Raw genomic sequence first — 13,319 nt, 5'->3', positions numbered from 1 at the left:
TCAAGTCTTAATTCAAATGGTTCAAAGAAAAAAAAATGTTCGAAAAAAAATTATATCAATGAAAAGATATAGGTTGCAATATATAGCTGGTAAATAAATCTAGCCATGCCAATAGTTTGAAATAAAACAATAAATTCACGAAACATTTTCCAATACTTCATTTAAAAAATAAAAAATGTTTTCCTTAATGTATGGATATTATTTTATGCATTTGTAATTTTTCAACAAGATTTTACTGTGAAAGGAATGCCGTGTTTTGCTGGGCAAAGAGGATTTTGACTTCTTTTTTGTCATTTTACATGCGACTGAAAATTCCTCAGAAGAAAATAATGAACGTGATAAGAACATGCCACTTTAGTCATGAGTGATAGTGATAGTTACAGAACAATGAATCATGCTTTTAATATATCATTTATTCTTTCTTGTGGAGAAAGACTTGTGTTTATGAAGTCTCCAATGAGATTATTGCTCCGTGTCACCTGAGCTTGACTTGAGCGTATTTCCTTTCATATTATTTAGTGAAGGGCTCAAGGCTGTCAAATTGTTCATATTAATAATGGTGAAGATTGTCTATTACTTCCTCCGTTAAAAAATATAAGGCACTTTTTTAGGAGTTGGATGTTAAAAAATGTAAGGTATTTTTAATCTTTTGAGGTGTAATTCTTGCCTTTTTTTTTAAAGTGTCCCTATTGATAAATGACTTTATATTTATTGTAGGGTGTTTAATAGAGGTAAATATGAAAAAGTGGGTAACTACTTTATTAGGGGTGAGATTTGGTTAAAAATATCTTACATTTTTAATAGAGGGAGTAAATTTTAGTTACCTCAAATATCAATATGGTCTTTTAAATTTAATTTTCATTGATTTGGTCCTTGATATTTTATAAAATTATAATGTGAGTTCTTTAAATTTTAAAACACAAATTGTGTCTCAAATTAATTAATCTAATGTGTATTAATTTTAGTTGTGACTTGTGAGACTTTTTTCTCTAATATTTTTCCTATTATTTTCTCTCCATTTTCTGCTTATTCTTTTTGCTTGAGCTTGTACTTCTTTTGAGTCTCAGACTTCATAATCTTCATTCCTCCTCTTTTTTCCTATATTTTATCTCTTGCATTTTTTCTTATCTTCCTATTTATTTCTTCTTTTTGCTGGTTTTTTCTCAGCCCTCTTTTTTCTTTTTTTCCTTTTTTCTCTTCCTTTCTTTTTTGATGTATTCCAATTTGATTAGCTCTTGATATCATGCCAAAAAAAGCGATGTACATAAGACTGGTTGGAAAAATGCATCATTCATTAATCTAAATAATTCTAATTAAAATAATTCAGCATGGCAACTCAAACTCTTTTTTTTACCTTTGACGAAATCCTACAATCACGTACACTGAATTTACTTAGATGATACAAAAACGTATACAATTGTTTTTACATTTTAGCTAGAAAATTACGTACCTAGCTCTTACTTTCCCAGCGACGATAAACAACAGCTCAGCTAATGTTAAGACGTGTGTGAAATGCCTCTCTTCCACCCCCTTTTTCTTTAACTCAAGAAGGGCAAACAGGTCATTGTCACTTCAACCTTATTTACGGTTAAGTCCCAGGAACCTCATAGCTATTGCCTATTTGTGCATTTAGTGGGACTTTTAGATATTTAGAATAGTTATGTGGGATTTTAAAGTGGTTTTCCATAAGGTAGTGTTTCACTTCATAGTTTTGGATTTAAAATTTAGATTTAAAACCTCATATTTCAAATCCATATATTCAAAATTCTATGTTTACGTAATTTAAATAATAAAGATTATTATTAATAGCTTTCAATGGTGTATATATTTAAAGATTTGAAATAAAAAGAGTTTAGAAAAAAACATTAAATACTGAAGGAGTTAAGATAAAATTTAGATTTGCATGAATTTTTAAGTGCCCAAATTGAGTATTTGACTCAAATCCAAATCCATATGTATATAACATAACATAATTGTTTTTTTTTTTTGGACCCGAACTATGATAAATAAATTATGATTTGCTTCTGCGTCCTTTGAATTGGCATGAGTATATGATTTCATATTATTGAGTCAGGTCGGGGCTAGGCTGAACTTTTCAGGATACAACTCGCCAATTTCTTTGAAGGGAAAATAGTGATGAAGGATTGCTAAAGAAAATTTATATCAATTAAGGACTATGTGTTGCCAATATTGGAGTAAAAAAAAATATTCTAAATAGACTGTTGTTAATTTAAAATAAGTTGTTAAAACTTAAATGAATATTTATTAATAAAAATTAACCCGAATTGACAAATATCAATTTGAGTTTTGATAACAAATAATCTTTAACTAATATAAATTTTCTCCAGCAATGCTTGATTGATATTTTCCCTTCTTTGAATGCCCTTATAGGATAAAACTACTAATTCATTAACATAGCCTTCTTGTCAACCATCGGTGTCAGCCAAATGCCGAAACTTGACCTTGGCATCCACTGCTATCCTGACGGCAACACCTGCACCATCTTTAGCTCCAAGATTAATGCTTGCCAAGTCAATGGCATCAAAGTGCTTTTCTCCCTTGGCGGTGTTTCCAAACTCTACTCTCTGAGCTCTGCCAATGACGCCAGCCAAGTTCCTCATGAATATCTTGGGGACCACTTCCTCAGGAGAAAGTTCTAACTAAAGGCCCTTGGGCAACGCCGTTTTGCATGGCATCGACCTCGACATTAACACCAGCGATGGGCAGCACTGGGGCAAGCTTGCTAGAGCTTTGAAGAATTTTGACCAGCAACTGATTATCTCGGAGGCACCGCAATGTCTGATAACCCCATAAATCTGTTGCTTGGACTCTGTAATTAAAACGGGGTTCTTCAATTACATTTGGGTTCAGTTCTACAACAACACTCCGTGTCACTACAATGGAGAGACACTAACAATCTTTTGACCACTTGAAACCAATGGACCGCCGTGCAGGCCGATCAGGTGTTATTGGGGGTTCTAGCATTGGTGGATGCGGCCACAAACGGTGGGTTTGTTCCAACGGACGTGATGATTTCTCAGATTCTTCCAGCAATCAATCAGTCTTCCAAGTACGGTAGAGTTATGATCTAGGACAGGTCCTTCTATCTCAAAAGAGCATATGATGACGCCATTAAGGCATCAATATAAGTGTTTATCTATGTACCTAGCTTTGAACTCGAAACTTCTAATTAAGAGGGATCAACTTATTATCAGTTGATCCAAGGCTAGTGACATTCTTTACTTTATAATATGTGGGAGATTGGTAGTGTTTGTTTCTTCGCACGTATTATGAGTGAAATAAAATTCACTTTCGCATGTAAAAGATGATTTTGAAATAAATAATAAAATAAAAAAGTTTCAATTTTGACTTTCATCTTGATCGGATTAGTGCGTTATCACATAAATAATTCAGTAAAGTAAAGTAGATTATGTATTTCAACATTTATCATCGTCTGTGACTGGTTCAAAACTAAAATGAATGGGGGAAAACTAATAACAAATATTTTCTTTTATTATTCAAGGATAATTCGGGTTTTGGGGGAAAAAGTAATAACAAATATATTGTGACATTAACAAGGTTTTAATTTCTCAAAATTGTATAACATAGCTAAGCTATTCCATCTAACTGAAAACATATTTATGAATGAACTCTCTTATCTTTTTTTATTCAAGGATGGCTATAACACTTTTTTCCCCTATGCATAGGCTATAGTAGTTATTAAGACAAGAAAAATGAGAATGAAGCTCTAAATCTTTTTAAAACTTTAAACTTTTGATCTCAACTCTTCCAATATAATGCCTGAGTCATAGCTAGATAATGCCCCCAAAGTGCCTTCAAGGAGAAAGTAGAAATATATATTTGTTCACTTTTGGTTATAACAAAGTTAGATAATATTGTGCGTTCAACATGTTTAATTTACTCAGAAATATGGTAAGGAAGTAAGTTTGATGGCTTAAAATTCCTATCTCTTCATTTTATCAAACTCTTGAATGCATTTGGTATTCAAAGTTAATACACACATGGATCTGCATGCTTACACATGTGTTTCAACTACTGCCATGTTCTCATACACTTGTGAATCAATATGCATACACACGTGTTTCATCTTATGTCATATTTTTCAAATCTTCAAAGTTTTGTTTTGATTATTCAAAGTGTCTATGCCTTTGTGGTTAAGTTACTCTAAACTTTGAATTTCTGTCTAAAAAACTTTGAAGTTTCTATGGCCTATGTTATTTCATTGTCAATCTTTGAAGTTTGAGTATCTTGTGCATCTCTCTAATAAGTTTCCAAGTTTGTATGGCTCTTCGAGGAGTTTCTATACTGAGAATATTTTGTGCCTTCTAGTTTCAACTTTGAAGTTCTTCCTAAACTTTGAGGTTTCTTCATCCCATGTTGTTTCTCTAAGCTCTCAAGCTCAAATTTCAAAGTTTCTCTAAAACTTCAAAGTTCTTTCCTTCAAAATTTCTCTATTGATTTTAAAATTCTTTGAAGTTTCCTCTTGTGATTCTTAGTTTCTACTTTTGATACAAAAACTTCAAAGCTTTCCTCTCTAAATGTATTGGCAATTATTTTGAGCTTATTTGTCATGCCAAAAAAAATAGACGTGACCAACACGGAATATATGCACAAACATACATTCCTTAAGCCTTGATTAAGGAAAGTTCTTAATTAAAGCATTTGATACACTATTATTATGATTATACGTATCTAACTTTATTTTTCATATAAATTAAATTTTCAATCTTTCTATAGAAATTTTGGCAACACCTTCCCTAAAAGTAGTATCTCTCAAAATCTTTACAATAGAAATTTTACAATATACATCTAACAATACAGAGCTCTACTGCTTAGCAACAAATAGACAACATTACAAAAGAGAATTAGGACCCTAACTATTGTTAATGCGGAGTACTCTAAATAGTATTTCCAAAACATACTACATAGATTTTAGAATTTACATAAAAAGGAAGACATTCTCACTATTGATCTTCTAGTCAATTTAGCAATGAACCCATCAAAGGTTAGCAAGTGGTACCATGTTAGCTAGCTATTTGAGACCAAATAAAATACTTTTCAGTGAATAACGTCCAAACCATAACATTTTATAGAATTAAAATGAATAAAATACAATAGATACATAAATTAAATGAGAAAGAAATTCAATGTAAACAAAATTGTAAACTTGAAATAAAAGTTCTGTATAACTTCAATGATAAGAACATTTAAATCTATAATGACAAAGCATCTTTAACATTTGATCTTGACAAATCAAAATGACTAAATAAATAAACAAGAATAATAACATTTACTAAATTAAAAACTATTATGTATGAAATCACCAATTAATTAAAATTCATATATTTTTGGGGATTTATCAGAACAATTCACAAATGTAAACACATAATCTACGAGGATAAATAACTAAACATGGCTTATGCCATGAAGACAAACATGAATACACAGTCAATGAGAGTAAGTAACGAAATGCAGCTTGAGCTATGAAACAAATGTGGGCACACAGTCCATGACGGTAATACCAACCAAATGTGGCTCAAAACCACAAAAACAAATGTAGGTGTTAAACTCATGAATAACAAACATGAGAATAGAGCCTATGAAAATCAAACTAGCTAGTTATTAAGCATAGCGTGTCAAGGGCTAATGGAACTGCCATTAGCAACTAGTGTTCTGTATAAAGTCTCCTTCAAATCCATTTTCAAATGCACGAGAAAGTTATCACTATTAAAATACAGTTTTCATTCTCAAAATTAAACTCCTATGAATAGTTTTATTCATCAAAACTTGCCAGGATAAAATTTCATAACTAATTTCTTGCTTGCATTTATTGAGAAATCAAAATTACTATAGCTGATAAAAATAATTTCATCAATCTTAAAAGTATCCTTTGTAAGGAAAAACAATGTACATGTCATAATACAAATATCCTTCAACATCTCTTTATAATTTCCTAGGATAAAAATAATTTAAGTAACAATGGTCATCAAATAAGATTGTAAATAATTAAAATTTTTCCCAACCCAAGCTTCAATATCGATCCCAAATAGGTCATCAAATAGCTTATAAATAATTACCATGATTGTTAGAGTTGAATAAGACTGGCCAATTAGACCAATAATTAGCCTTTAGTCTGGTCCAGCCAACCATAAGAACTAGAGGTAAAGTGAATTAACCAAGATAGAGGTGGTCAAAACCAATGAAAATTGATAAATATGATCAAAAATAAATTTTTCACTTTTTTTTTTTAAAAAATCTCAATAGCCCAAACAATACTACTTCTAAACAAGTAATTATTAATTAATTAATATTTTCAGTTCAACCGTCTTTCACTTCCTACTCTGGCTACCTCTATATCCATTGTTCTACTTCTAAACTTCTGTTCTTGTGATAACTTTCTTTTAAAATATTCATAAGTCAAATTTCACCTCGATGTTGGACTCTACAATGCCACCACATTCTAGAGCCAAAGTCCTAGTACCTCCACTCTATGATTCTTCACTTAGCCTCCTGTTGATTGAAACCCTCTATGAGTAGCCATTTCTATGAATAGTCATATCAACCTCTCATCAATAACACCAATGTATGAGCATAAATCCAAAGGAAAGCTCATTCTAAAAGACTGACCTACTAGAAGAGAGAGCCCATTGAGCTACTTGTAAACCCCATACATGTTGGGCTTCCTGATGTTTGGCTCATAATATTATCTCTCATGGAAGGTTTGCATGACAATGAAAAAAATCATCAACATCATTATTAATGTATTTTATAAAAATTAAATCAGGAAGTGCCGTTGTAACACTTTTAATCTAACCTTGTTTTGAGTAATTAAATATACAAGGATGTGTGATGGTGAAAATTAATAGGATAATGACATTTAAAGCCTTCAAGGGAATTTATTGTAATAAGAATCCATTAGTTTTACATCTGATATTGCCTTATGAAAACACGCATGTGTTGTTGAAAACTACTTGTTAAATTTCTAAAGAAACCCTAACAAAAAATACAAGTTAAGGTTAAGCTTTTAATAACATTTATATTTTTTTGAAATTAACCATGATCAATCAAATGGGCTCCAAATAATAATTTTGAATTAATTACTCTTCTACTCCAATTTATAAGATCATACTCATTGGTTCTTGAATAACTTTACAAAATTTAATAAAATATTTACAACTCATTTTTTAAAAAACCCTCTTGTCTATCTTTAACTTCTAGCTTAATTGATAGCTTTTCCATCCTTTCTCCCTTCCCTAATGAACTACTCTATCAATCAAAGGGCATGGTTTTGAAATGTTGTAAATTAAATGTTTTTGTGGGCATTTGACTAATTGTAACTAATTTTTTTAATCTCATGAAAATAGTTGACAAGGGCTAGCTTCTTATAAAAAAGACATAAGAAGTATTGGAATTCAAATTTTGAATTCCAATCTGTTCAACTCTTTAATGACAAAAGTGGAATCAAAATTTCTCTCGACCCAAACTTCAATCTCAATCCCAAATAGGTCATCAAATAGCTTCAAAATAATTACCATGATTGTCAGAATTGAATAAGATTGGCTGGTCCGATTGATAACTAGCCTTCAGTCTAGTTTGGCCAACCATAATAACTAGAGGAAAAGTGAATTAACCAAGACACAAAGTCAATCAAAACCAATAATGAAAATTATAAAATTGATCAAGAATTAATATTTCATTTTTTAAATAAAATCTCAATGGCCCAAAACAATACTACTTTATGTTTTTTATATGTCTTGTGATATTGGTTTGTCTCTATTGTTATATACATATATATATATATATATCTCTGTGTGTGTGTGTGTGTGTGTGTGTGTGTGTGTGTGTGTGTGATGAGGATGATTCAATGGTAATTTTTATTAATTATGAAAGCTTGTGTTAGTTTGGTTACACAATTAATGTGACATACACTCCCTCCATTTGTAAATATAAATAAATGTTAACCCACTATCATAGTTTAAGAAAGTTAGTTAATCATAATAATTATATTTGAAATTGAAAAGTTTAGACTAAATCTTGGTAATTTGAGATGAAAGAAATTAGTATTTTATTATAATGTTGGTGGGATTAACCATAAACTTGCCATATATTATAAGAAGTATGAATAAACATTATCTTATATATTTGTTCATAAAAAATTATCTTAAATATTTTTATTTTGCATACATCTTCTTTAAATTTTATATTATTTTAATTAAAATCAATCCTACCATACACCATTCAGTATCCTAACCAATTGAATACCTACTTAGTTCTTCAACATTGAAAATAACTGTCATGACCCTTGAAACTTTTTCAAACATGTTTGTGACAACATGGGAATTTGCTAGTTGCAACATTATATAAAGGTCTAAGAACTCCTAGCCATGCTACTACATTCTACACCAAAGAGAAATAAACCCTAAGCAATTAAGATGTTTGCCAAATTGTTATTAGTTTTTCTTTTGGTTTCTATTGAGTTATTTCTGATCCCAGCAACCTCTCTTGCTCATGCGAAGCCTTCAATCAACCAACACAAATGGCCTCTATCTGCTGGAACACCAATACCACATAGGGATTTCAAACAACCACCTCTCCGACCACCGCCAATAAATAACTCTCCACCAAGAGTCAACTTGCTAAGCACTCAACAGAATGAGTCTAAAACTGAAGCACATGATGAGGTTCCAGCAAAATACAAGTCACCTCCAAACAACGAGCCACCCACTGCCAATTAGCTGGTGATCATGTTCATCGCTAGAAACCTAAATAAAGCTTATATTATATGTGTGTATGTTGGAATAAGAGTGCTTTCCACTTATGTGTAAATGTAATTCTCCTTTTAGGTGTATCATGAATAAGTACTGCTTTCACATGTTTGTGTGTGTGTACTCCCTATGTTATGAAATTATTGTTGTTTAAGATATTCAAAGCCAATTGATCCTCTCTTTTTTTCAAATTATTATACTCTCTTTTACTTTATTCGATTCTATATATAAATCATTGTTAACTGCATCACTAGATTAAAAAAAAAAGTAGTTAAAGTATTGATGTGTTTTTGGGGAAAAAACAAGAAAGAAATTGACTAATAGAAAAGGAAATGTTGAAAATAATAACAATTAAAAGTCTATCTTTTTATTCAAAGAGACTAATAATAAAGAGCGTCAATTTTTCTAGGAATGTGACTTATATATATATATAGGACTAGAGAGAGTGCCAATTATCTGCCCCCTCCCTCTCTTCACCTCTATTCTAGAAAATATGATGGGACCATTCATATTTGTATTAAATCAATTTATTATGTTGATTTCACTCCATTCTTAATGTTTCTTGTTGTTTGACCCCCAATAAAATTGTGCTTTACTTGAAAAAGCTATGTTGCGTGTAGAATTTAAGCATAATCATGTGAGAACTTGATCTTAAAAATCCATGCACATATATATCATATCAACGTGGACCAAAATTTCAACAAAAGTTATTGTTATCATTCAAATATTGGGCTCCAAACAATAAGCCAGGAGCTAAGAAGAATGACAAGCAAGACCTCATAAGAAGATTGATCTCAAATCAAGATTTTTAATACTAAAACATAGAAGAAATAGTACTGAACTTGTAAACTTTAATTGTGAAAAGATCCTAATTTGACATTAATTTTCTTTTTAGATCCTTACTTGTCATTTCCCCTTAAGTAGAATTATTTATTCCTTTTGGTCCTATTTACAATATCATATCCATTGATTCTTAAAACAATAACCCTTACAAAATTTAATAAAACATTTATAACTGATTTTGAAAAATGTCCTCCTTGATAAATGTCCAAACTCCACAACTTGAGTTATTAGTAAGCACTTTTATAAGAACTCTTTGAGCCTAAATGCATGCTCTAGTCTTGGTGAACTTTCAAGACCGAGCTCACTTAAATTTTTTTGTCACAAAAAAAAAAGTCCTCATCTCTTTAACTCTTAGCCTAATAGATAGCTTTTCCATCCGTTCTTCCTTCCCTAATGAGCTATAATCTATCAATTAAAGGATGATTTTCAAAAATTGTAAAAATAAAATTTACATGAAACTAATCGGAACTAATTTTCTTAATCTTATAAAAATAGTTAATAGGTTCATTTAAAAGGGACTAGAAGGAGCATTGAATCCAATTTTGAATTCCAACTCATTCAACTCTTCAATGACATCATTAGTGAGGACAACTTTGGAATTGTGACATTATGGAAGGCCACTCCTTCAAACGTGCTTTCTACTTAGAGTATATACACTCCCTCTAGACTATAATATAACATATTAGTAACTAGTTCACAAATCTCAAAAAAATTTAGGGTAAACATTAATTCCTTGAAATATTTTACATTTTTTAATTATATCCTCATTAAATACTCTATATGAGAGTATCAATAATAACAATTGAAATTTTAATGTATTATTTTTTTAAAAAAGAGTAATAAACGAAGAAGAGGTATAATTAAAAAAATAATTATAAAAATTATCTAATATCCTATATTATGAACCAAATAAGGATTTTAAAAAATGCCCTATATTATAGTCCAGAGGGAGAATATGAATTGTGTGTGTGTGTGATAACCTTGGAGTCTAAATTAAAAATTAAAATTTATTTTTAAATATTTTGATTTTATTTTTATTAATTTTTGGAGAAATTATATTAAAAGGAATCTTAGTCTAATGAAAGTCATGTTGCTTGCTCACCTACCAATGGGGCATTATTTTATATCTCCAGCCTCCTAAATTATCATTTTGCCCGCCACAGATTTTTTCCCTTTTCTTGTTCACATTCGTGACATATACCAGAGGAGAGAGGAAGAAAAATCCAGAACTCTCAGCTTCTGCTCTTCTCCGATTCCAGTGTCCTTCTCCAGTTCCAGCTTGTTCACTGGCGTCCTCTGTCATTTCTCCTCCCTAGTTAGCTCTACGTTGACAGGTGCGTGAGCTTCATCTGTGCTGCTGTGTGGTTGCTCCAAAATCTTCATCCTCTTTCGTTCTCTGCTCTGCCTCCCTTATTGTAGACAGTACGTTGCCGGTGGATGTGTGAGGAACTAAATCCACTAGAGTTGAAGGGTTGTTTTGCGAGCTGTTCTTATTTCCTCTTTAGTGTCGCCGACTTCATTTACCTTCATTTTCATGTGGCTGAATCTTCTTCTCTTTCCTGTTCTGTTGAGATTGATCTGGAGCTAGGGAGCTTTGAATTCCTTTCTTCGTTCCTCTGCTGCCTTTATGGTGAGTCAAAAAAACATTTCCATCTCCCTTCCTCGCTTTTGTATGTGCGTGAGTTTATGATGGAAGTTGCTTTCTTCTCCTCTATTATTGCTACCCCTGACTGTATATGTTTGGGTGTAAAGGAAAAGCTTGATTTAAGTTGAAAATTGGAGTAACAAAAGAAGATGTTGATGGTATCGTTTGAGTTTTAGTTGAAATTGATTTGATTATTGAAGCTAATAAATTTTTGGAAAGTGAAATTGATGAGGGAGATGTGGGTATTAGTTAAAAGGTTCATGCCCACAAGGTATTTGATGAAATGCATGTTAGAAGAATTTACATAATTTTGGCACTTCTCTAAAATTTCATTGATTATTGCAAGATGGACGGTTTGTATGGATGTTATTGATCTATAAACTTATCTTGAAGGTTGCAAAGAAAATTTAATTGTGAAATTAGCTTGTAGCATGGTGAATTCTTCAAAATGAACGGTTGTTGATAAATAATGTAATAAAAGGTTTGAATGTTACAAGGTTCTTTTGAGTAGATTGGAAAATTAGATATGTCTATGAAGGAATTTTTGTGCAAGTCTTGGTTTCAAAGTTTTAAATTTATAGTCATTATATAAATATAAATATATATAGAGAGAGAGAGGATGTGTTATTGTTGGAAGATTTTTTTTTTGTTTAGCATTGTTAGATGCTTATTAAGGCCCTAATATATTTTATAAGAAGGTGGAAGGAAGGAGAGGAAATCAATTAATGTGGTAAGAGGAGGAAATTATTTGAAAAAATTTCAAGTAAGTGTATGGCATCCCAGTTATTTTACTAATAATAGTTTTTATTGCAAAATTTCATCTATCTTTATGAAGGTCATTTCTAATTATTATGATAATTTGGTTATATTATTAATTAAATTATTTTCTCATGTGAAATATAAGATTACTACAACGAAATAAATGTGATGTGGCAGGTACATGTAAATTTTTCTAAGATTCTTATTTTCAAAATTTATGAAATTATCTTGATTAGCTTTGAAAAATTTTGATTGTCCAATAAATGCAAGTATGGACATTAGTTATGAAATTTTATTCTGGCCAGCTTTTAATGCTTAAAATTCTTCATGCAAGTTGAATTTTGAGAATGAAAATGTTTTTTTTTATATTAATAATTTTCTCACATGTTTGAAAATGGATTTGAAGGGAGATTTTATATAGAACACTAGTTGCTAACGACTGTCCCGTTAGCTCTTGGCGCATTATGGTTAATGACTAGTTAGTTTCATTTTCGTGAGCTTTGTTTTCTCGTTTGTTATTCGTGGGTCTCGTACTCATATTTGTTTCATGGCTATGGCCATGTTTGGTTAGCATTATTCTCATGGACTATGTGTTCATATTTGTTTCATAACTTAAGTTGCATTTGGTTATTTATTCTCGTGGACTGTGTGTCTACATCTGTCTTTGTGGCATAAGCCGTGTTTAGTTATTTTACCCTTATGGACTTTGTGTCTATATTTGTTACCTATTCTGTTAAGTTCTCAAAAAATTCTAAAATTTTAATCAACTTGTGTATTTGAAATTACAATGGTTTCAGTTAGTAAGTATACTAATTTGATTTATATATGAATAATTTGTTTTCTTCAAGTATGATAGAATAAAGCAATTTTAGCATACTCTCATTTTATGATTATGATTAAGATTTACAAATTTATTAAGTTTATTATATTGAATTATTATTTATTTATTTATTTATTTTACATAATTGTTTGAGTTTATTATTTTTACTCTTTTAAATTTCATTTTTGGGATACTATTCACTGAAAAATATTTTGGTGTTAGATTATTAGTTGATGCTAAACTTCCTGCTAATTGTTGAGGACTTAACCACTAACTGGGAAGTGGAAGACCTGTAGACTAAGCTACTTTTTGATGTAAATTTGAATTATAAAATTGTATTTTTTTTAATTAACTTCTAGGTGCTCCACATAGGTTATAGTCAGGGTTTTTATTTTGTTATATATTTTGTTATCTGGCTGGATAGGGCTAAGCTCCTAATTGATTTAAATATTTTGTTTAAAGCATT

Source organism: Prosopis cineraria, unplaced genomic scaffold, assembly GCF_029017545.1.
Source record: "Prosopis cineraria cultivar Desert tree isolate PC_DT_omini unplaced genomic scaffold, ASM2901754v1 PC42, whole genome shotgun sequence".
Lineage (NCBI taxonomy): Eukaryota > Viridiplantae > Streptophyta > Magnoliopsida > Fabales > Fabaceae > Prosopis > Prosopis cineraria.
Note: the sequence above shows the minus strand (reverse complement) of the source record.